General features: G+C 41.5%; 1 pseudogene; it reads right to left on the reverse strand.

Annotated features, from left to right (window-relative positions):
* LOC134563437 (transmembrane protease serine 11E-like) overlaps window positions 1-23,122 on the reverse strand; it is a 64,794-nt pseudogene that overhangs the window by 33,258 nt on the left and 8,414 nt on the right.

Consider the following 23,122-nt stretch of genomic DNA (forward strand, 5'->3'; position numbering starts at 1 on the left):
GATCAATGTGCATTTTGCAAAAAATTTGGTCACTGGAAAAACCAGTGTCCAGAACTAAAAAAAGGGTGATGAACATAGAAAAGGTGGTCAGAAAGGGGAGAAAGTGATTGCTCATGTAAAAGAGGACTGAGGGGGACCAGAGGGCCCTACCCTAGAGGACCCTCTGGTTATAGTCAAACTGGGGAACAAAGAAACAAAGGTGAAAGTTTTGATAGACACGGGGCAACATTTTCAGTGCTGAATAAGGCCCTAGTACCTGTAACCAATGATTATGTTATGGTAAAAGGGGCGACTGGCCAATCTTAAAGGGCTTATTTTTGCAAACCACTGAAGCATAAATTGGGTAAACAGTGGGGAATTCACCAATTTTTATACATGCCTAAAGCTCCATCTGCACTTTTGGGCACAGATCTGCTAGAGCAGCTGGAGGCAAAAATAACATTTAAGAATGGGGACATTATTTTGGAGGTAAAAGATCAACAATATGTAGAACTGTTAAGTTTAATGATGATAACCAAAGAAATCGAAGTTGCAAATGAAGAGGAAAATTTCAGGAAAATAATAGATCAGGTATTTCCTGGAGTGTGGGCTTCTGATATACCAGGAAGGACAAAGAATGCACTACCAGTGCAGATTAAACTTAAACAAGGAGGACAGCCAGTAAGGGTTAAACAATACCCCCTAAAGAAAGAAGATAGAGAGGGGATTAGTCCAATTATTGAAAACTTTCTGAAGATAGGACTACTGAGGGAGTGTCAGTCTGATTTCAACACTCCTATTTTGCCAGTGAAGAAGCCTGATGGGTCATATAGGTTGGTACAAGATTTAAGAGCTGTTAACAAAGTAACTGAGGACTTGTACCCAGTAGTTGCCAATCCTTACACCCTGTTAACCCGTTTAACACCTAAATTAACCTGGTTTACCATTTTAGATTTGAAAGATGCTTTCTTTTGCATACCTCTCCATGAAGCCAGCCAGAAAATATTTGCATTTGAATGGGAAAGCCCTAGATCTGGACATAAAACTCAGCTCACATGGTGCGTATTACCGCAGGGGGATAAGAACTCTCCTACCCTATTTGGGGAGCAGATTGCAAAGGATTTGGAGTCCTGGGAACCTCCTCCAGGAGAAGGACAGCTCCTCCAGTATGTGGATGACCTCTTAATAGCCACTCAGACACAGGAAACATGCATGGACTGGACGGTAAGCCTCCTAAACTTTCTGGGCATGCAAGGGTATTGAGTATCCCAAAAGAAGGCTCAGATGGTAAAGCAGACAGTTATTTACCTGGGCTATGAAGTAAGTGCTGGACAAAGAACCTTGGGACAAGATCGCAAGGAGGCAATATGCCAGACCCCAAAGCCTCAGACAGTGAAAGAACTGAGAACCTTTCTAGGCATGACAGGGTGGTGTAGACTGTGGATTTATAATTATGGATTGCTTGTTAAACCTCTGTATGCCTTGATCACGGAAAGGAGCAGAGATCTTCAATGGACAAAAGAAGCAACTCGAGCCTTCGACCAGCTAAAGAAGGCCCTCATGTCAGCACCAGCCTTGGGACTTCCAGACGTGGGTAAGCTGTTCTTTTTGTTTTCTCACGAGAAGCAAGGAATTGCTTTAGGAATACTAGCACAAAATCTGGGCCCGTACCGAAGGGTAGTTGCCTGCCTCTCCAAACAGCTGGAAACAGCAGCTAAGGGGTGGCCAGGGTGTCTCAGAGCCGTTGCAGCAGTAGCAGTGAACATCCAAGAGGCACGCAAGTTCACCCTGGGCCTGAAGAGGACTGTGCTAGTGTCCCACACAGTGTCTACAGTCCTGGAAGTGAAAGGGGGGCATTGGCTTTTCCCACAGAGATTCCTGAAGTACCAAGCTATACTGGTAGAACAAGATGATGTTGAGATTGTGGTGACTAACACTGTGAACCCAGCTGCCTTCCTCAGTGGAAATATGGGAGAACCAGTGATCCATGATTGCCTGGAGACCATCGAAGCCACCTACTCCAGTCGCCCGGATATGAAGTATACCCCGCTTGAGAATGCTGAGACCTGGTTTACTGATGGGAGCAGCTATGTCATCAGTTGAAAGAGGCATGCTGGGTATGCAGTCACCACAAGCAGAGCAGTAATAGAGTCTGGACCATTACCAACAAATACCTCTGCGCAGAAGGCTGAAATAATCGCCTTAATTCGAGCCTTAGAGCTGGTGAAAGGAAAAGAAATTAATCTCTATACAGATTCCAGATAAGGATTTGGAGTAGTTCATGCACATGGAGCCATTTGGAAGGAAAGAGGACTGTTGAACTCACAAGGGAAGAATATTAAACATGCCCAAGAAATACTGAGACTATTTGATGCAGTACAATTACCTGAAAAGGTAGCCATCATGCACATTAAAGTGCACCAAAAAGTGAGCTCTGAATTGGAGGAAGAGAATATGCTGGCGGATAGGGAGGCAAAAGAAGCAGCAAAAGGTGAGATGCCTGATGAGACAATTGAGGCAGCATTGATTCCAGATGGAAAAATTTCTATTGAGGGTAAGCCAATATACAATAAAAAGGATAAGAAACATTAAGGTAGTAAAGGCAAGTTATAACCAGGAGGGATGGGCTGTAACAGAAGAAGGGAAACTTGTAGTACCCTCTTTTTTGTTGTGGTCATTAGTAAGGAGGGAACATGAGAAAACACACTGGGGAATAGATGCCCCGTATAACCATTTGAAAGAAAGAATTATGGCTAGGAAATTGCAGGGCACAGTGATACAAGTAACTCGTCAGTGTAGCCTTTGCCTCCGAACTAACCCTAAAAACTCCCCAAAGCCTAAAATGGGACAAATTGGGAAAGGTTGTGGACCTGGGCACCAATGGCAAATTGATTTTACAGAACTGCCCAGGAAGGGAGGGTATCGTTACCTATTGGTGCTAACTGATACCTTTTCAGGATGGCCAGAAGCCTTTCCTGCCAGGACAGCTAAGGCCCGAGAAGTGACCAAAGCACTGTTGCAAGAAATAATACCACGATTTGGAGTTCCAGCCACCATATCCTCAGATAGGGGGCCACACTTTATTTCAAAAATCTTACAGCAAATAAGTCACCATCTGGGAATAGACTGGGAATTGCATACCCCATACCACCCTCAATCTAGTGGGCAAGTGGAGAAAATGAACCATTTGATTAAACAACAAATTGTGAGATTGGGGCAAGAAGCAAATTTGCCCTGGCCCCAGGCTCTCCCATTGGCATTATTGCGAATTCGAACAAAACCAAGGGCAAAAGAGAAACTAAGCCCTTTTGAAATATTGTATGGGAGGCCATATGCAGTTCAAGAGGGAACAACACCCATTCAAGTAGGGGAAGAAACCCTACATAGATATATGGTAGCCCTAAATAAACAACTCAGAGAAAGTGAGAGATATGTGGCTGGAGCTCAAAACAGGGAATTAGATGGACCAGTACATGATGTACAACCTGGGGATTATGTGTACATTAAGACTTTTGCAGAAAAGACCTTGGAACCGCAGTGGGAAGGACCATTCCAGGTGCTCCTCACTACCTTCACTGCAATCAAGATCAAAGAACAGAAGGCCTGGATCCATCACTCCCGAGTAAAGAAAGCCCCAGAGGGAATTGGGAAGGTCACACCAGGCAACAACGAACTGAAGCCGAAGCTCACTCGGGACCACGAATAAATGGACTAATAATTATTATGGACATTATGTGGAAAGTTTATAACTATTGTAGTAATTACTTTAGCCATAACAAGAGTCAACACAATATCACGTAGGTATAATGTGACTGGGATGTATCGGTGCCAAGGAACAGCTTATGACCCTTACTCTCGTAAGGCTTTAAACAAGATGCTAAAAGTCACGAATGCAAGCTTGTGGGAAGGAAGAAATGTTTGGGGATGTAAGTATGCATTCGTACAGGATGGGTTCCATGAGGCTTACCACCCACCCATGAGACCCATCCGGATTAGTCCTGAGTGCTGTGACAAATACTTGAGTAAATGTCCTCAGTTTAGACTCAAAATAGAGGGGTGTGCGATAAGAGGGTATGATATTGACTTTAACATCACCCAGGTATGTACTGAGCTCCATAAGGACCAGACCAAGATTACTCCACCAGTGCCAAGAAAGGCTGTGATCACCCAGATGCCGGCTATTCCAGAAGTAGAGGAATAAATAACTCCTGTAGTTACCAGAATTAGGCCATATGCTATTAAGAAGACAAGAGTTCAGAAGCTGATAGTTAACCCAAAGTGGTCTTTGAAATGAGTAGAAATGGGAGTACAGGTAAATGCTTCTCACATTTGGCCAGAATGTGCCCCATTTCTCAGGATCTCCTTTATGGACTGGACCACTTGGCTCCAAAAAAGTATGCCTCCTAATTTTAGGAGTAAGAGGGATCTCACTGGGTTGCTAGGGACAGGACTGGGAGTGCTGAACACAATAGATTCAGAAGTGCTGATGAATACATTAACCTCAGTAGGGAGCGGTTTAGTCAAACTACAACAACCTTTGCAATCCTCTCTACTAGCACTGGGTAACAATCATTGGAAATTGACCCAAATATTACCAGAATGGGAAAATACAGAGGAGCGAGATCATGAGGTAATAATTAATGCGCTAGGCACAGCTAGTGAAAACATCTCGCTGGCTCTAGGGTGTACTCAAGCACAACTGTGGATGCAATCAGTGGCTGCTGCAGTTATCAGGGAAGGTGGAGAGGGAACATTCCCTGCTGAAATTCGCAAGATTGTTTGGGACAATGCCTCTGATATGGAGAGGGAACTTCAGTCTTGGTGGATGTTGGTCAATTTCACCTATAACCCTGTGACTAGTATGGTGACAGCCTTTGTTTTAACTATACACGATACCTCAGTGGATCTAATACATCCAACAGTCCCCTTAGGATTAAACCATGAAGGAACGGTACTGTGCCCTTCTGAGCACAGGATGTGGGCACGAGAAATTGAAGGAAAATGGCAAACTGTTAATCTAGAGCCCTGTACTGTGAGGAGACAACTAGGATACATATGTGAAGGGACATTAGAAGGTGACAAAGACACTTGTTTGGATACGGACCAAAGTATTTGTCACTTTGAAACGAATCCAGGCAAACAGACAACTTCAGTTGTATATATGGGACAAGGTTGTGTCTTAGGACTGCATGCCCCATCATAAGGATAGACAACCAAATTATAGATGGGACTCAATTCCATTTGTGTGTTTGCAATTTTGTTAGAATTAAAGGATGTGATTTTTCCTATCGGGCACCTGTAATATCACATCAATATATAAAGGCCAACCTAGCCACCGTGCAGGAGATACTGCCTGTGCCCATAGGAATGAATTTGACTTCAGTTGCTCAATTGATGAAACATCACGAACTGAGAGAAATCTTAAAAGAAATTAGAGATGGAGGGAACAAGATATTAATTTAAATACATCATGACACTGAGACCATCAAAGGGGTTTTTAAAAGGCTTGAGGAACATTTGTCTCATCATTGGTGGGATGTGCTTTTTGGGTGGACACCAACAGCAACTGGTATACTGAATGCCTTAGTCCACCCTATAATTGTGTTGCTTATTTTAGTCAGCATAAGTTTAGTATTATCTGTTGTAATACTTGTTTGGAATTGGAGGATGCTACGACGAGTGGCAGCTTTAACATCACTATCAAAGGCATATGGCTTGGTCTTGAGAGACACTAGCCGTACAGCTTGGATAGATGAAGAAGATGCTGTATACTGAGTAAAAGAACTTACTCATTTCAAAGAAGTGGGGAAATGAGACACTAATTTTGAAGCTTTGAGAAAAGCTGAGGTTACAGTTAACAATAGATGTTGCTGATTTAGCTGAAATGAATAGATAAGCTTTGCGGAAATCAGTTAAAAGTTAGAGGATGGTTAAAAGAAACCGGATTTAAGATAAGCTACCCTGGATTTAATAACTCATTGCTTGTCAAACAGAGAAACTAATCAATACAACACCAGACCTCCTGTTTCCAGAAACCCACTGAAATAGCCCTGGAAAACTGGAAACAGGGAGTTCTACCATCCATCAATCACATCTGCATTGAAAAGGTTGAAAGTTTAGAATGAAGAAGACTCGTTTTACTTCCTCCTTTTGGTGACCACTCCTCACAAAAGGACCACCGACCCATTTCAGGGAACAAACTACCCATGCTTAATAGCCTTTTTGTCAGTTAGCATACGAAACGGAGAAGAGGAAGTGACAGGGGTATGAATATGCATTTGTATTTTGTGTATTCAACATTTTTGTAAATAAAAGGCTTTGTAATTACCTGTGATCTTTGCAGTGCACATTAGGGAGCTATCCCACGTGCTGCCCAGCATTGCAATAAACATACACTTTCTAACTTTAACTGTTAGAGAGTTTTTTGTCTGTCACAGTTGAATATTGATATTAGATCGATATTAATATTTTAATAAATCACCAGGAGTGTGTGCCCACGTGGGCTGTAGATTTTAAAATCTATAACTGGGATTGCAATGTAAACAATAAACGGCTTCTGGTGAAATCGTACTGGTTTGGTATTCAGTTGCCCATATCCCCCTGCAAGAGGTCAAGTGTTTTTGCTACACTTTCCACCTGCACTTCTGCAGCAGATACAGGGGGCCTTACTTCAATCACCCACTCTCTTGTGTACATCTTTGATACAGCCTAAGTAGCTGTGATTGTGGTTTTTGTACTCCCAACATGTTCAGCTTTCTCCTTTTCTCCTCAATCTGGACCACTTATAAGATGTTCCATACAGTCTGATTAGGAACACTGTGTACTGCAGCAGAGACAAATGATGGTGGAGGGTTAAAAAATATAATTTCTGTATAAGTTAACCATGGGGTTAAGTTGAGGTATGTATGGGGGGAGGAAGGTAGAGAACGTACAACTGGAACTTGACGCAGCTCGGCTTTGGAACAAGCGTCAGCTTCTGCAACCAGCTCCATGCCATTGTAATGACCGAATCAAGTGTGACTGCAACTCAGGGGATAGTTGAGAAGCATTGTTTTAAGCAAATCAAGTGTGGATCAGGGTAGAAGCATAGGTATGATTTAAGATAGTAACTAAGGAATAGGATAATCAGTATCTAGGGGTGGAGGTTAGTTAACGTGTATAATTTAAACTATAAAAATCACAAATCGACTCTGTATTTTTGGGCACAAGATTTGGGCACTGTATGCCCCTGTGTCCCCGCGCGTTTGAATAAAGAACCGCATATGATCGCCTTCGTGTGGTTATATGTTTTCCTACGCTAACACAAAGACTTCCAGTTGTGTCTCACAAAACACAACTACACACAATGCTGTTGGAGGTTAGATTTGCCTCTTTTTCACTTACAGAATTTTTTCCCATAAATTGCTAAGAAACCTTAACGACAGTACTTAACCAGAACAAAGGGAGTAGTTGAAGGACATGGCAGCACAGGCTACACCTATTGTTTTTCAGTCTCTGGGAGTTTCCCTCAGAGGGGAGAGATAAGGTGAGCTTTGGGAAAGGTAAAAGACAGAGCTGGGGGGGCAGTTGTTCACTCTTGCTTTTTGGCATCGAGGAGGACAGTCAAGCTGCCCCTCGCTGCAGGAAGAGTTCACGGCCATCACTCTGCCTCTGCCTCGTCCTGGGAAATCTACCGTCATCTGCTCGTGTACCCAGGAATCCTGATCTCGCTTTCTCCAGCCTTCCCCCGCCCCCCCCCCCCCCCCCCCCCCCCCGCCACTGCTTCTTTAGAGCTTTGAGGTTTTCCTGCTACTCTGTAGCCCTGCACTGCCCAGCTCTGCCGGGACACCCCTGCCGCTCCAGCTACCAGCACAGAGCTCCTCATCTCATCCACCAGCCTGGGACTTTCCTCCCTTCCAGCTTGGCCTCTCGGAGTCCTGCAGGGGCATCGAGATCAAACTGCCCCGGGCTTTTGTGAAAGAAAGCCCTCAAGGTTCCTGGTTCTGTTTATTATTAATGCTGTAGTTGTTGTTTGTTTGTTGTTTTGTCATATATACTAGTAAAGAACTGTTATTCCTATCCCCATACCTCTGCCTGAAAGCCCCTTTTATTTTCTAAATTAGAATAATTTGGAGGGAGGGGATCTGAATTCTCCATCTCTAGGGAGGTCCTGCCCCCTTCCTAGCAGATACCTGTCTTTTCAAACCAAGACAAATGCTTTTAACAAAAAGAATCTATGGAGTCCAAATGCAACTAAACTATCAGCAACAGACACTGTTTTCAGAACATTCAATCCAGAAGGCATGTTAGTTATTTTCATGGGGAGAACAAGAAGCATATGATTTAAAATCATAACAAATTTGTGTAACTTCCATTCTCTTTCACACTTTCATATCTGAATGAGAAAGTAGATACTTTTCCCATTACACACTGTCACTAGCTTTTCCACCCTCAAAAGTTGCCTTAGCACTACATCACCCACAGACAAAAAAATAACTGAAGGGCGGCTTTGTTTTCAGTGAATCTTGCAGGGCCTTTAACACCTTCAAATGTGAGCTAAGATTTTTTTAGTTTTGCAATCTGCTCTGTCTTATCATAAAAGAAAGGCTAGCCAAACCTCGGCACTGTGGCCTACTGCTCACCTGCTGATGAATTAATTTGCCAAATATGACCCAAATCTCTTCCTTCCTCTAACCATGATTTTGGTAACTTGAATTATTAAGAGTAATCTTTACATTCATACAGAGTTTATATAAGAGAAGAGTATGTAGGAAGATTACTTCAGATAAAAACTTTCAGAGATTAATGTTCTGTCTTATATTTTTACAGTTCTTTTTTTTGGTGAAGCCTTTCACACACCAAATAGAAAACATTTCTCTCCAGCCAGCTTATAGCTTTCTTTCCAGCTTGAGTTACAACCGTGGGAGCAAAAGCAACTAAGACTTTGCCCAATGACTAGGTGTGACCTGGTCCTGCTTGGGAGAAGCATTTACACTCATTTTAAATGTTTTGCTTTGATTACAGCCCCTCAAAAGTGACACTGTCATGACCACATCCCTTAAATTCACCACTGTTTAAGTGCATCTCACTGTTTTTCCTGGCCCTTTTCTAGCAACAGCTCAACTGTGACAGCTGTTGCTGCAGGCAAGGTCTATGAGCATTCTGAACCAAATGCCAAGTCCTGCTCCTTTCAAGTGACAAGCAATTTCCTGACAGCCTTTGTTTTAGCATTTGTCCAAACAAGATTTTCTTTTAGCTGATGTTTGCTGGCTAGCTAGGCTTAATGACATTTCTAATTTCCTCAGTTTCATTTCATATTCTCTATACTTTTTACTACACTCCTCTCTATGCAGAACAATTTTCTTAGACAAACTGGACTTTGTTCCTGAGTGGTGCTCCATCCAACAGAGTAACTAATAGTGGCTAGCACCAAAGATGCAGTAAGAAGGCAAAACATTCCCACCTGTACAAACCCAGACAAAAAGGAAATTCTTCCTTGTTCCTTGTAGCCAGAAGTTGTTTTATACTTTGATGAACAAGACTTCTTTTCCTATTCTGTCTCAAAAAACTCTAGATCTCATCATCATACTCTTTTTCTTGTGTTGCACCATGCTCCCTTCTAAGGCCCATGAGCAACCTACTGAAATCTTTGTGATTTCAGAGTCACACAATGTCCTTCCTCCCTGGGACCCAAAAAACACCCAAGCTCTGGAAACAGGTCACAACAGGGATCTCATCACTCCAGGGTAGTACAGAACTGACATGAACTGGGCTTGCCCAGATGTGTGGCTGTGTCTGGAAGTGACCCGGCAAGGCTGGCTGTGTCAAGCCCTCACCCTCTCCCACCACACAGTGCTCTGCCACCACACACTGGGTCACAAGGTTTATCAAAAAGTTATCTTACATCTAGTTTGACAGAACTCTCTGCAGGAATATATGCTGAACACACTGAGTTACTTGCATGGGATGTTCAAAAGCATTCAGGCTTGGGAGCACAAAGCCTCTTGCTGCTCAATAGTATTGCTTTTTTGCCTGCTGCCAGTTTAGTCCTTCAACAGCTATCCTCATACTACATTCTTCCCCTTACCTCAGTAGCTACTTAGGATGTAAAGCCTATTATTAGTGATTTTTAAAGCTTTTTGACCATAAATATTAATTGCAACATACCACTTGATTCAGTGACTCTCCCCAATTTACAGCTCAACATGCTGGGTCCCCTAGAGCTGACCATAATACAAATCCAGTAGCTGCTCCTTTGAGAACCTGACATTTTTACTGCCCTGATTTCAACTAAGGGGTTGAGAGAGGACACAAGGAGAAAGACTGACAGGGACAGCAAAAAAAAAAGAATGTGGCACTGTTCCAAACCAGGATGTGGACATCACACTCTCCTTGGAAACAGACATTCCAATTACTACCACAGCCCTACAGCCAGTCTTTGCCTGAGGTGAAGAAAATGGACCTGAAGGAGAGCAAGTGAAATGGTCCCTGTGCCTCCAGCAAACCACAGGATCAGAAACCTTCTCATCAGAAACCACACACACAAAGACAGCAGGTCTCACAATGGGCAAGAGCTGTGTGATCCCAAACACCAGCAAATGGCATCACAAAGTTCTCATGGAGTTTAAGCTAACAGAGCTGCTAAAGCTGAGGGTTAAGTACTGCCTGAACTGCACTGAAATAAGGAACTCAGCTGTATGGTTCCCGGAGGCCACATCTGCAAAAGAGGAATAATTGTCCTTGTACAGTAGTTCCTAAAAAGATTGGTCTTTTGGATAAAAGAAATTAAGAGGACTAATATATGGGATAACGTCAGGATTTAAAGTATCAAGCATATGCTGGGTGCAACCAATTTCAAAGGCATGTAATGACATGAGTGTTTCATTACAGTAATGTGTATTAGTGACAGCTGGAATTAAGGTCACCTAAGTATTCTCATTCCTACTCCCTGCTTTCAATTATCCATAATTAGCTTCCTAAAACTTTCACACTGCTATTAAAATTTTGTCCACTTAGTGGGGGGAGTTCCAACTTTTGGAGAGAAAATCAGGTTTGGTGAGAAAAGCATCTGTGCCAATATCCAGAGAAAGGCTTTATGGTTGGGGTTTTTCTTCTTCCCAAAATAACACGCTTTCCCCAGGAAAATTACTATGTGCATTCTGGGGGGTTTTAAAAAATACTAAGAGGTAAGGAGCTGAAATACAAGAGCAAATACCTCTTAGGAAAATAACAGTTTTGTGAAATCTAAGGAAGATTGTTGGTTATGTATTCAGCTTACAAGTGCCCAAATACCACCAACCACACAACTTCAGTATTGAATTTGGATTCTCCCTTTGGACAACACCAGGATCTATGCAGCCATTTTCTTGACCAGCCAGATTTTGATCACTGGTTTGAATCTTGAATCACTTCATTTATATAATTACTTGCAAACAATGCAGTAATTCTGGATTGTGAGTCTATAATTAAGATAAGGTTCTACCCTTAATCACACACACTATCGATAGCTGTGCTTTACTTCATTTTGAATTCCTTTTTCCACCTCAGGTTCACATCCATTCTCCTTGTGCACATTTTAGAGCTTTTCATGATGCACACTGGATCAGCATGAATTACTTCTTTGTTGGGGGTGAGGTGTCTTATGATTTTTCTGGATTTGTACATGCATATTACAACTTCTGCTTTGATGAACCAAGAAAAAAAAAGAAAAATAAAAATCAACTTGCATGCCTATTACTTGAGAAAATTGTATTGCATTAGTAAATCAAAGAATCAAACAAGTTGAAGGATCACTGACTTTATATGAGAAAAAAAGTTGGATATTAGGCACATTTTTGATAATTAATGATTTCATTCCGAAAATTCATGAAATTTAGGTAGAGCTCACTGAAAGTTTGAGCTCTTAGAGGTGATTAAAAGCACTAAGCCACCGCTTCATGTGCTATACTGCATCAACTCACACCAGAATTTAAAAGTGTTTCATAGTTTCTTCAATATTTAGTTTCCTGTGCTAGTTTTGCCTGTTTCCATGTGACCTGTTTTCCCTGTTTCCATGTTTTGTGAAAACAAAATTAAAATCAAGAAAGCATGCTGTTTTTTAAATCTATGCAGTACATACCTATGCCAATGGTCTTTTTCTTCTTTTAATTTCAATAGGAACTTCTAAAAACAGCATCACAAGTGAGATGCAGGTGTTTTCTGTGAGTTATTTCCTCTGTCAGAGTAGAGCATTTCTATCTCTTTAGGGCTACACCTGTACATATACATACTGAAAGTCAAGTGTGCTCTCAACCTCTAATTCCAGAGCTAAATAAGCATGTCGCCAGGCTGTCATCTTGGCCACTGATCCATTGCTGTTTCCCTCTTGGCTGAATTACCGTGGAAAATCCTTTCTGCTTTGTTTCTAGCCCCAGCCACCCATAGAGGGCACCCCGATTGTACCTCACTAGTCCAAGGGCAATGTTTCCTATTTGTGAGAATTATTCCCTTAAAATTAAGCTTATAAAGTGGAAGTTATAAAATCCCCTAAATTTATTTTGGTATTTTTCTTCTCAAAATGTTCCTTAAATAACTTTTTTTATATAGATAAAAAATTGTTTCTCAATTTTACAATATTGTTTTTCAGAAGAAAAAAAAAAGGAGACTGTTATTTTAAAAGTCTCTAAAAAGCTAAATTTAAAAATCTTAATTATTCTGGCTTTTGTACTACAGATGCATTTGTAAATATAATTGCCTTAAGTGACGAACAAGAAAATCTTTCAATAAAAGTTCTGCTCTTTTCACCTCATATTGGTAGTATATAATTACTTGAGGGAGCACATATAAAGCCTAGGAATGCTTGAGTTTAAATAGAGACTTAGGTTTTAGATTTTGGGATCTTTATCTGTAAACACTACCAAATCTCTTTTGAAATTTATTACAGTCAAAACATTCTTACTCAGTTTGGTCTGGGTGCTGCAAGACTAAAGTCCTTGGAAAGATCTGGCTGCTGCAGATACCATAGTTTCTGATTTGGCTAATTTACATTAAATTTTCTTTTGTTTTAGGGGCTAAGAGGAAAAAATAAGTGGGGGGTTTTACTCACACAGCAAATGAAGCTACATGATACCTGTAGATACCTGCACTCTTCCATTTGCTGTAAAAATGAGAGTCCTGTTAGACTCCCTTGATCTTCAGCATACTCCCTTTTCTCGGGGCATGTTTACTTAAAATCTCTAAAATAATCCTCACAGTCTAGTCTCCCAGAACAAATATTCTTCAGGAGCGTTTCAAAAACCTGCTCCCTTGGGGATCTGCTCCTACTGAATTAACCTCCCAACCCAAGGATCATAAGGCACTGATGGAGCAAGCCTCAGACTTTTGAGCTTTATCTAAACACCCACGTGGAAGGTTTGACAAACATACCTCATGCACAGTTTCACTTGGCTTTGCAGCTTTGTGCTCTGAAGGGATTTGTATTTCACCATCCTCTCTCTCCCAAATACACACACTTCTGCTCCCCAGGAAGACTTGAGTCACACGTGACCCTAAAAGGCCAAATGCTGTAAAACAGCAGCCTCATCTGCTCACTCACTGGTGTTCCTGGTGTTTTCAGATAGGCTTCCTTGGAGTTCAGCTCAGATGGAAACCCTAATCAGAACTTTGGCCCTTTGGTCCTGCAGATGTGACAGTAATCTGTTCACAACTTATAGGATACAAGATACTTCCTGATATTGGGATGATGCAAGCTTATCCCTGGGTATAAAGCAGAGAGTCTTTCAGTTACAAGCATCCTGTTGAAGGCTAACCCTTGCACCAAATAGGGTTATCACGTGTCAGAGCTGGGGGGCAGGGAAAGAGGTGCATGATGCCTGGTTGTTTCCCTGTTTCTTCTCCACCCAATTCATAGTGAGAGATGTGTCTTAATAAACTCTAAAATCATCATCTGCCAAGGGAGAAAACTGCCTCCTTCCTCACCAGTTCCAGTACAGGGACTCAGCAGTGAGCCCTTCAACCTACCGAGAAGAGGCAGCATTATCAGAACTGTTGTGCAGCGTTTTCCTGTGGAATCTCAAGTGCCTCTGCAATACCCAGTAGAGACATTAAATTAAACCCAGACTAATTCAGCTCTATCAGACAGGACAAACTTCAAGAGCTGTATTAAAAACTTTTCCCCGACACGTGTACTTAAGGATATAGAAGATTCTCTTGTCACTTCAAGTAGCTGATGCAAGATGTCTGTTTCTAAGAGATGCCCACACACAATGCTGAGTTCTGAGGTGAAAATTACTTGATGAAATTCCATTAATTCAATAGAAATATTTGGATAGGCAGTAGTTTCCCAGAGGAAGTGTCCAGGTATTGTTTTAATATAATCCCCAACCCCTCTGCCCGTTAGTTCTGTGCTGGTTTTGGATGGTGGAAGGACAAGGGGGTAGCCCAGGTGCCTTCTGGATTATGAGACAAAAGGGGAGACTCAAGTCAGTCCATTCCATGGCTCAAGGCACTCCAGGAGGGAAAACAAACACCTCAACTCTCCCCCAGCCACCCAACCAGCCAAGGAGGGAGCCATGCTACACTCGTAGCTGAGGAACATCCATCCACCCAGCTCACAGCCTGTGGGAGCAGGAGTGAGTAGGGAATGACAGGACAAAGCCCCAGAAGCTGGGAAGGGTACAGTGTCCAGGACAAGATTCCACAGAGACACATGGACTCGGACAGGGAGAAGCAGCCACACAGCAGGGCTGGGAACAGCTCTGGCCAGAGAAGGAGACAGGGAGATAACAAGGTGCCTGAGGAAGAAGGGTTGCATAGGCTCTCCTTGAAGATGGGAAAGCCCAGCACTTCTAGGAGGAAGTATCAGAAATCTATCGTAGTGGCAAAAAAGAGCCAACAGGTACATTTATAAACCCCTGGTGGGCAGGGTAAAGGCTGATGTCTGTTTCTATTGAACAACCAGCCATGTACTGAAGGGGTCACCTGCTGGGGCTGCTTGACATCCACCTCTCTCTCACAGCTAGAAACTTGCCAGCCTTCAGCTGAGACAACTTCGACTGAGATTGAGATACTCATTTCAAGCTCTCCTGACTGCACATCCCCTTCCCTTGGAGTCAAAGATGATTTTGTTCACAAGACACAACGCCTCTCCACCCCCTTCCTGCACACAGGGCAGTTACTGCAGCTGCCCAGAGTAGGCAACTGGGATCATCCCAGTCACCCAGGTCTATCTGATTGTCACAACTCCCTCCACTCTTTGGCATGCCAGAAAGGCTGAAGAAGCAAAGCTTAAAGCAGAGCATTGTAAATTTCCTCCAGGATACTGTTAGTAAGAGGGTAGTTAGCGTCTCCAAGGCATTCTTGGGAAATCCAAAAGAATGAATATATTTTGTGGGAGAAGAAAAGGAAATCTAAGTCTGGTGAAGGAGCTGGAGAAAAACAGTGGGTAAAAATTGTGCAGATGAGCCACACAATAAATGAACCCACTATAAAATAGAGGCTCCTTGGAGAAGGAGCCATAAGGCTGTGACTGTGCCTTTTTTATCCAGTATAAGAGAGGACAGTCTGGCACAGAGCATTTTAGCTTGGCAAGGGAAGAGGGACTAGTCCAACTAGAAAAATGAGGAGACTCTAGTGAGCTGGAATCTCTCTTTCCCTAGTCGCATTCAGTCAAGTTTGATTTTTCAAGAGAGCACAAAGGGAACATTCACAGACACTCACAAGAAGCCAGTCAAGGTGCAAAGACCTTTCATCATATGTTCCTCAGTCCCCCCAGCTCCACCCCAGAAGACATTTTCCAGACTTTCCAGTTGGCCCTAAGATGTTGACTGGTGCACCAGCTTCATCAGCTCTCTGGCATGATCTGTCTGCATTCCCTCCCACCTTCAATGAGATAAGAGTCAGAAATGTTGTTCACACAATGGGTGTTATTATTCAAATCTGGAAACCAAAGCAAACATCAGGTATTTGCTGCAGGTCCCAAGTCACATATGACTTCCATATGGAAGCAAAACCATTTTTCCTGGTGAAACACCAGCTCTGAAAAGACCTCTTTTCTGGGTCTTTCTGCAGACAAATGAAGGAGGGCTTCATCAGGAAGGAGTCAGAGAAGGGAACACTTGGCAGGGAGTAGCACTAACTCAGGTAATTTGAATGCTTCTGATTATCAGAGATGATTCACTTCTGTTCACTTTACACTAAGTGTTGAGAAAGACATTGCATTTATCTGCATTGACTCAATGTTTCACAACATGAGCTTAAGGTATCTACTGCTATGACAATGGGAAGGCTTGGACATCCAAACCCTGACACCAGCCATGGAAAGACTGGAAAGGGTTTTGGTAAATCCAGACAAATTAGAAAATGTGATAAAGAACTCAACTCTCTCCTTTTCTATAATAGAGTTGCTGTGAAGATGCTGAGAATAAAAATGCAAATTTTCTGAGACAGCTGTCTGTCAAGATATCAAGAGGATACATGTGTCTGGGAAGATGGCTCTGATTTTTATCACCACAAGATGAGTTTTGAGGTTATAAAATCAGACTTACAAGGAACACACTGTTTCATTACTGTATGGAGTTGCTTTCAATAAGGTTACGGACAATTCTCAGTCTTATACATCCTTGTTAAATGGAACACCTGAAACTAAGACCACAAAAAGTCAAACTTATGGTAGGAACTATTAATATAAGCAAAAAATTCATAAAATTTGAGAGAGGAACATAGAATTTAATGGCTGAATTAAGAATAGCTCTTAAGAAAAGTTACGTGAAGGAAAGACAACACAGTTCTGTGTATGTTTGTTATGGTGTTACTTATCAGGTACAATTAACATGCCCTTGTATAATGGTTCTCACTGCTCAACCTGCACTGGTATTTACTGTCACTACTGTCAGAACTGCTCAACACCCAGAGAGGATATGAGGTTTCTAAAGCATTGGCTTCCATTCAAGCATCTAAATTGATAGCCACGTTCAGAGGAAATCTGACTGCATTGGGCACTGTCTGGAAGAACTCTTGAGCTAAAAGAAGTGTTTCTTTGCCAAAGGAGGCACATGCTTAAAAAGAAAAAAAAGAAGAAGGAATGGAATGGAATGGAATGGAATGGAATGGAATGGAATGGAATGGAATGGAATGGAATGGAATGGAATGGAATGGAATGGGAGGAAGGGATACAACTGTACTCGATGTATTATTCCTCAGACTCCTTCTAAGTCCTTGCCTTCCTTCCCCCTCAGCAATACACAGTGTCTTCTTGGTCAGGGAGAACATTCTCTCTCCAAGGTTCTATATCACAAGGTGAAAAGCCTGCAATTATTAGGTAATATATGTAAAGCAGTAGCACCTAAGCAAATGCAGCTTGTGTAAGACTCCATACATACAGATATGCACCAGAAGCATATCTGGGAAATCTGGTATGGGTCCCAGTAGACAAAGAAGGCAGAAAGAGAACAGGCATACAGAGAAGAGGACAACTTGACTAAGATCACTGAAACCCTCAGCAGTAGAGCTGTGAAGAGATGGTAGCACTGCCAAGTCCCTACACAGCACCCTACTTCTCCAGAGCAAAGTTCAGCACAGCTCACATTTTGTTGTGGGCAAGTGTCATTGCCCTAAATTAAATGATAATGGGGAGCAAAGCATTGTCCTATTAACTGGGTATCTGTGCATGGTTGCCAAACATGAGGTAAGAGATATGCATCGGATTCTGATGAATGAAACACAAAGATACAAGCACAATCATATGCTTATTGTTGTATAGAGATGAACTCTGTAATTAGCATCTCTGGGATAGTGTCTCAAAGAGAAAACAAGAAAGGAAATTGCAATGTGTCTGTTTATTTCCATAGCTACTGTATGACAGAGCCACTCAGCAACCTCTGCTATTTGTAGGAGGGTTTCCCAATAAAGCATACCAAAGGCACAGGAAAAGAGCTTGTGTGTTGTTTTCTCAACACACAGTAACAGCCCAACAGGTAGAGTTCCCCAGCCTGTAAAGGAGAGGGTATAAAAGAATGCTTTCCTTAGAGACAAGGGGACAGAAATCACAAAGCCAGGCTCAGGGCATGGAAAGAGAACACACACAAATGATGATATTAGATCAACTGATTAGAGCCTGCTGCTAAAAACACCAAGATTGTGGTTTCAATCACTGAATGGGCATTTCACTTGAGAGCTGGAGTTGATGGTCCTTGTGAGACCCTTTCAGCTGAGAGTACTCTGTGATTCTATGATCAGTGATATAGGAGGAAGCTGAGATTATTTTAACTATCTACTTCACCACTGCAGAGATAGAGAGAAGTGACAGGCTAGAAGATGCCCAGTGGCAAGCACCTGGTCTGGCCTCTCCTGCTATCCATTTCCCAGGTCTGTCCACTGGGAGACAGAGGGTACACTAGACCCTGTGGTCTCCGAGTGTGCTGTTCACATTAATGACTCTTGTATTATCACACAGTCCTTAATGGAAAGGCACAATGATCCAAACTTACCAGTCTCTCAACCCTCTCGCTCAGGTCTCTAAACCTTCCTGAGGACTGTCTGGAAAATTCATTATTGTACCGGATGTTGGTGATTTTTACATTGGCACTGTAATAGAACAGCTTCTGATCTGTAAGGGAAAGAAGAGGAACAGCCAATACTCAAAGTACCAAGATGGATGAGCTTTAGAGAAACACCTGGTGCTGACTGATATCCTATCCTGACACTAGGGAGTGGATGAGCCTTCACCTGTATCCAACCCATTCAAATACAGCTTCCAAAAGCTAGTAGCAAGCACGCAATTCAGTTAGGTGATCTAATCCAAGTTTTCCCAGCAGTTACATTTCTGGCCAAACAACAGCACTTGGGGCTCACACAGAATCACAAACTGCACCTTGCTGCTTAGTTACCTTCCTTCCTGGCCTGTCCACTCAACACCAAACCCTGGCAGGAAGCTGCTAGTGGTCAGGGAAAGGGAACAGAGAAACACCCCAGAGAGACATGCAGAAGGCTCTCTTTGCCACTCATGTAAGGGAGACCAGACACTTGCATGTTGACTTCATCCCAGAAGTAGATCATGAGAAAAATGTGAAACAAGTGAAAGTAAATGAAAACCAACAGAAACCACAGCCCTAAATCACCCTGCACAGCAGGAAATATTCCTAGGAGATCTGCAAAGATGCTAAACGAGGAAGGAAAGAGAGCTCTAGAGAAGCCAGTTTTTTTCCCCCAGATAAGCTTTAGACAGACTGGTGAAAACTCCCAGCATCATCTGGCACAACAGGCACAGAGGAAATTCACTAAGCATAGGAATAGTGATACATTATGCAAAACTTACCATATGCCAGAAAATAAACTAGGAGACCAATGGTGATAGCTGCTGCGACTGCTGTTCCAATAACAATTACAGCAATTTTCCAGGGCTCAAGATGTCTTATTTTGATGGCTGACTGATGAATTCTGGGGAAAAATAAGAACAAAGGGAGATTATTAAGAGATCCTTTTCTATTTATGGCCCCCATCTCCCTCCCCCCCAAAAAAATAAGCTAAAGTTTTCTCCCTCAACATTAGTTGATTCTTCCCAGCAATATTATTTGACTTCTCACCTAATAGCCTTGAAAATGAAACCATGACACAAGACAATTTTGAAACAGGTGTTGGGATGTGCTAAAAGTTAAAGAACACAGATAGGTTTGAGGGTTTTAGGTATTATTAGGGCCAAATCAAATAGGAGTCCCACTAAGATTTTTATGTGACTCCTGACTAGAAATTTGCAAGAATAAAACTTATTTGTCATCTAGGTGAACTTTCACACAGCAATGTATACAGCCTTCAATTGGTTAAGCAAATCAGTTATCAGACACATTGGCACCTTTGCTCCCAAAACTGCTTTGTGCAGTAAAATTGGTAAAAAGAACCCCATGCTTTAAATAATACATATCTATACATTATTTCAGCTACTCAGTCCATTTCAGGCTTCAAAACAGAGCTGAACAAAAAAGAGAAAGAGATTTCAGAGGGCCAGCCTGTGCTTCCTGTCTTATTCAAACTGAATCTAAATGCGAAAAATGTGAGATGATTAATTCATGTTCTTATGGTAAATTGGAAAATTATAAAGCTGTATAAATTTATATCAGGTAAAAGTCTATGTTTTAGGAGGTTTCTCCATTCAGAAGGGAACAAAAGACTTTGCAGCCTTCTCAAGTATTGGGAGGGGACCTGTTGAGATAAGCCAGTATCAGCAACTCACACCTCGGGAACCACCTTCACAGACTATCAAGCAATATCACCCATATCTCGAACATTCATCAACTATAAGGATCCATAGAAACTGAACATTAACACATGGACTTGGGCGGGGAGCTCTTTTCAATCCGACCAGAGACGAATTTGGGTTTGAATAGCAACCAAGAAACAAAGGGAAATATGGGGAAATATTGCCAGAGGCAGAATAAAGAGTATAAAAACCAAGCCTTGAACATAGCAAATTCGTGTACCCAGCTAGAGACACAGACGGCCAGAGTCTATGTCTATGGGTCACCCTTGGCTCTCTTTTTCCCGAGAGAAACTCTGTCAAGTAAGTGTCGCTGTTTGTGGGGGGTTTTTTTTATTGCTTAAAATTCTGAAATTTGATTCCAAATTTTGTGATTTGAATTTTTAATAAACGAAATTATGGAATTTGGTAATAAATTGTCCTAGCATTTATAACACTAAACACAAAGGCAAGTACTGCTTTAAGCAGTATTTGCTGAAGTGATAGAATGACAGGGAAGGGTAAGGACATGTGAGTAGGAACATCACCAGATGCTTCTCTCTGCTGTGCTCTTAATTACATGGGTACTAATCCAAATTAACTAATGGAAAGCCAATGGACAGTCAGTATTATTAAAAAAAAGTTCCCTGAAAAAAAAAGTTGGTTACAGCAAATTCTGTCTTTGACTATAAACTCAAAGACTCCTTAAGAACCTTAAAGCCATATTTCTATTACATTATCATCCATTACACAACACAGAACAAGAAGCCACTATTTTTGGTAGAGTCCTTTCTATTTCAGATACCTCACTCATGCAGACATGCACACCTGCAGGTTAAGGTACAGCCTGCCTCAGAAAAGCAGGCTGCAGGGATCCTCTCCTGAGGGTGTGAGGTACCTCAGTGAGTTCCAACATACAAAGTACACACAGCTCACTCCCAGAACACGCACCTCATGAGACAGAAGTTTAAGTACATTCAAATAAATTGAAATAATTGCAAGTGACTCCTGCAGCTGTGTGCAGGAAAGGGACAGCAATCAACTGCGCATGGCTCATAAATACCAAAGCAGATCCTGATATTTCGTTCTAATTCCATTGTGATGCCTTACAATTACAATCTTATTACTTTGGCTTGAAAAACAACTGACTCAGGCCAAATATCATGATATGTGATTGAATGGAAATGGGAGTAATAATTTGTCACTTGGATCTGTTCTGACTTGTTCTGCATGTCCTATTTAGTGTTTCCTTCCCTCCTGCTATCCTGTACAACAGCCATTAACCTCTCAAGTTTGTCAAAACCCATTTGCGACTCCATAGCAAAAAAAACCCCACCCCCCAAATGCCAAACAAACAAAAAACAACAACCAACCAACCAGACCCCCAAAAAACAAAGGCTGAAATCAAATAGTCCTGTTAACAGTTGAGAGATGAGCACCTCCAAAATTGCTTCTGAGATTATTGTATGAAAATTGCCTTAAAACTTCAACTGGAGAAATGAAAAATATGGAAGTATAAATAGTCAGGAATCTACCTCACTAAAAAGAATATTTCAACGTTGTAGCTTTTAGATGAAACCATAAAGTCAGTGATGAGTTCAATGTGCATTTGTTGGTTTATGGTTTATTGGGGGTTATTTTCCTCACTCCGAGTAATAGTCTTTTGCATGGCTTACATGCTTTGCAAATGTGTCTATTATGATTGAAATGAGACTGAGTTACAAGAAAAGCCAACAAAACAAACACAAAAATGCATTTAACTTAAGACAACCTACTCTTGTGTTCTTGTAGATACTCTCATTTAAAAAGCAGTTATCTTGATTAGGCTGCACAGAAGGAAAAGACTGGAAGGTCTTTCAGCTATAATGACCCTGGCATAACTTCAAACCAAAATGCTGGGTTAGAGAAGCCCATTTGAAAGGCTGAATGCCACCTCTGCACCGCAGTAGGTGAGTCTGAAGAAATTACTGCCTATCATATCAGTGAAAATGCAGTTTGAGACCAGAAGTAACATGGCTGGAACACAGTTAAATAGAGTGCTATAAATTTGAAACCTTTTCAGCATTCTCTTGTATATAGTGTAAAATTTTTTGTAACGCTTATTCTTTATTTCTTCTATTTCAAGTTCCATGTTCCATCATTAATAAACAGAAGCCCCAGTCCACAACAGTTACTCACACATGTAATTCTACTCACAAACATGAGTTTCACTTAATTCATGAAACCTATTTGAGAACATAATTTCAAAGAGGTGCAAGGGGTCTCAGCATCAGTTTCTAAACTGAATTTCCTCAAACAAGAAGCTGTTTGACAAATTCATCTTAGAAAGTCACTTAACTTTGTGAGTGGGGGAGGAGGTGGTGTTTGGGACTTGGATGTCCTTTTTCTTGATTTATCTTAATCTTTCCCCCTTCCTTTTATACATAAACAAGAAACAGCTGTTAAATTTTATCCTCCACTCCTAATTTCTTTTAAAAATGAAAATTTATTTTAAAAATATCCTCGGTTAGGCTGTACCATTTAGATAAACATCTTGAATAGATATGCTGCAGACTATGAGGATTTCTAATCCAGGTTTTCAAAGATATCTGTGAGACAAACCCACAAAGATTACTGAACTGATTTTTTTTATTCCCGTTAACTTTGAACTTTATTACTGCTTTGCTGTACCTTCTGAGATTCATTCCTCAAAAATTAATTATTTTATCTAACATGTCCCACTGTGTAAACTTGACCAGTACTTACAAGGATTCAGTACACACAAGAAAAAGAACTATGCCAGAACTGAAACAACTGAGATCCATATGATGACTTGAACACTCTGGAGAGAACTGATAAAAGTTCAACTCTGTGAATTTATTTTTCTCAGACCAAGAGTTAAACAGTCTTTTCTTACTCCATGGGAGCTATGTGCTCAAAGCAAGGGAACAGGTACTGAAGCCTAGAAATTCATGCTAA

This window comes from Prinia subflava, chromosome W (genome assembly GCF_021018805.1).
Source record: "Prinia subflava isolate CZ2003 ecotype Zambia chromosome W, Cam_Psub_1.2, whole genome shotgun sequence".
NCBI classification, from domain to species: domain Eukaryota; kingdom Metazoa; phylum Chordata; class Aves; order Passeriformes; family Cisticolidae; genus Prinia; species Prinia subflava.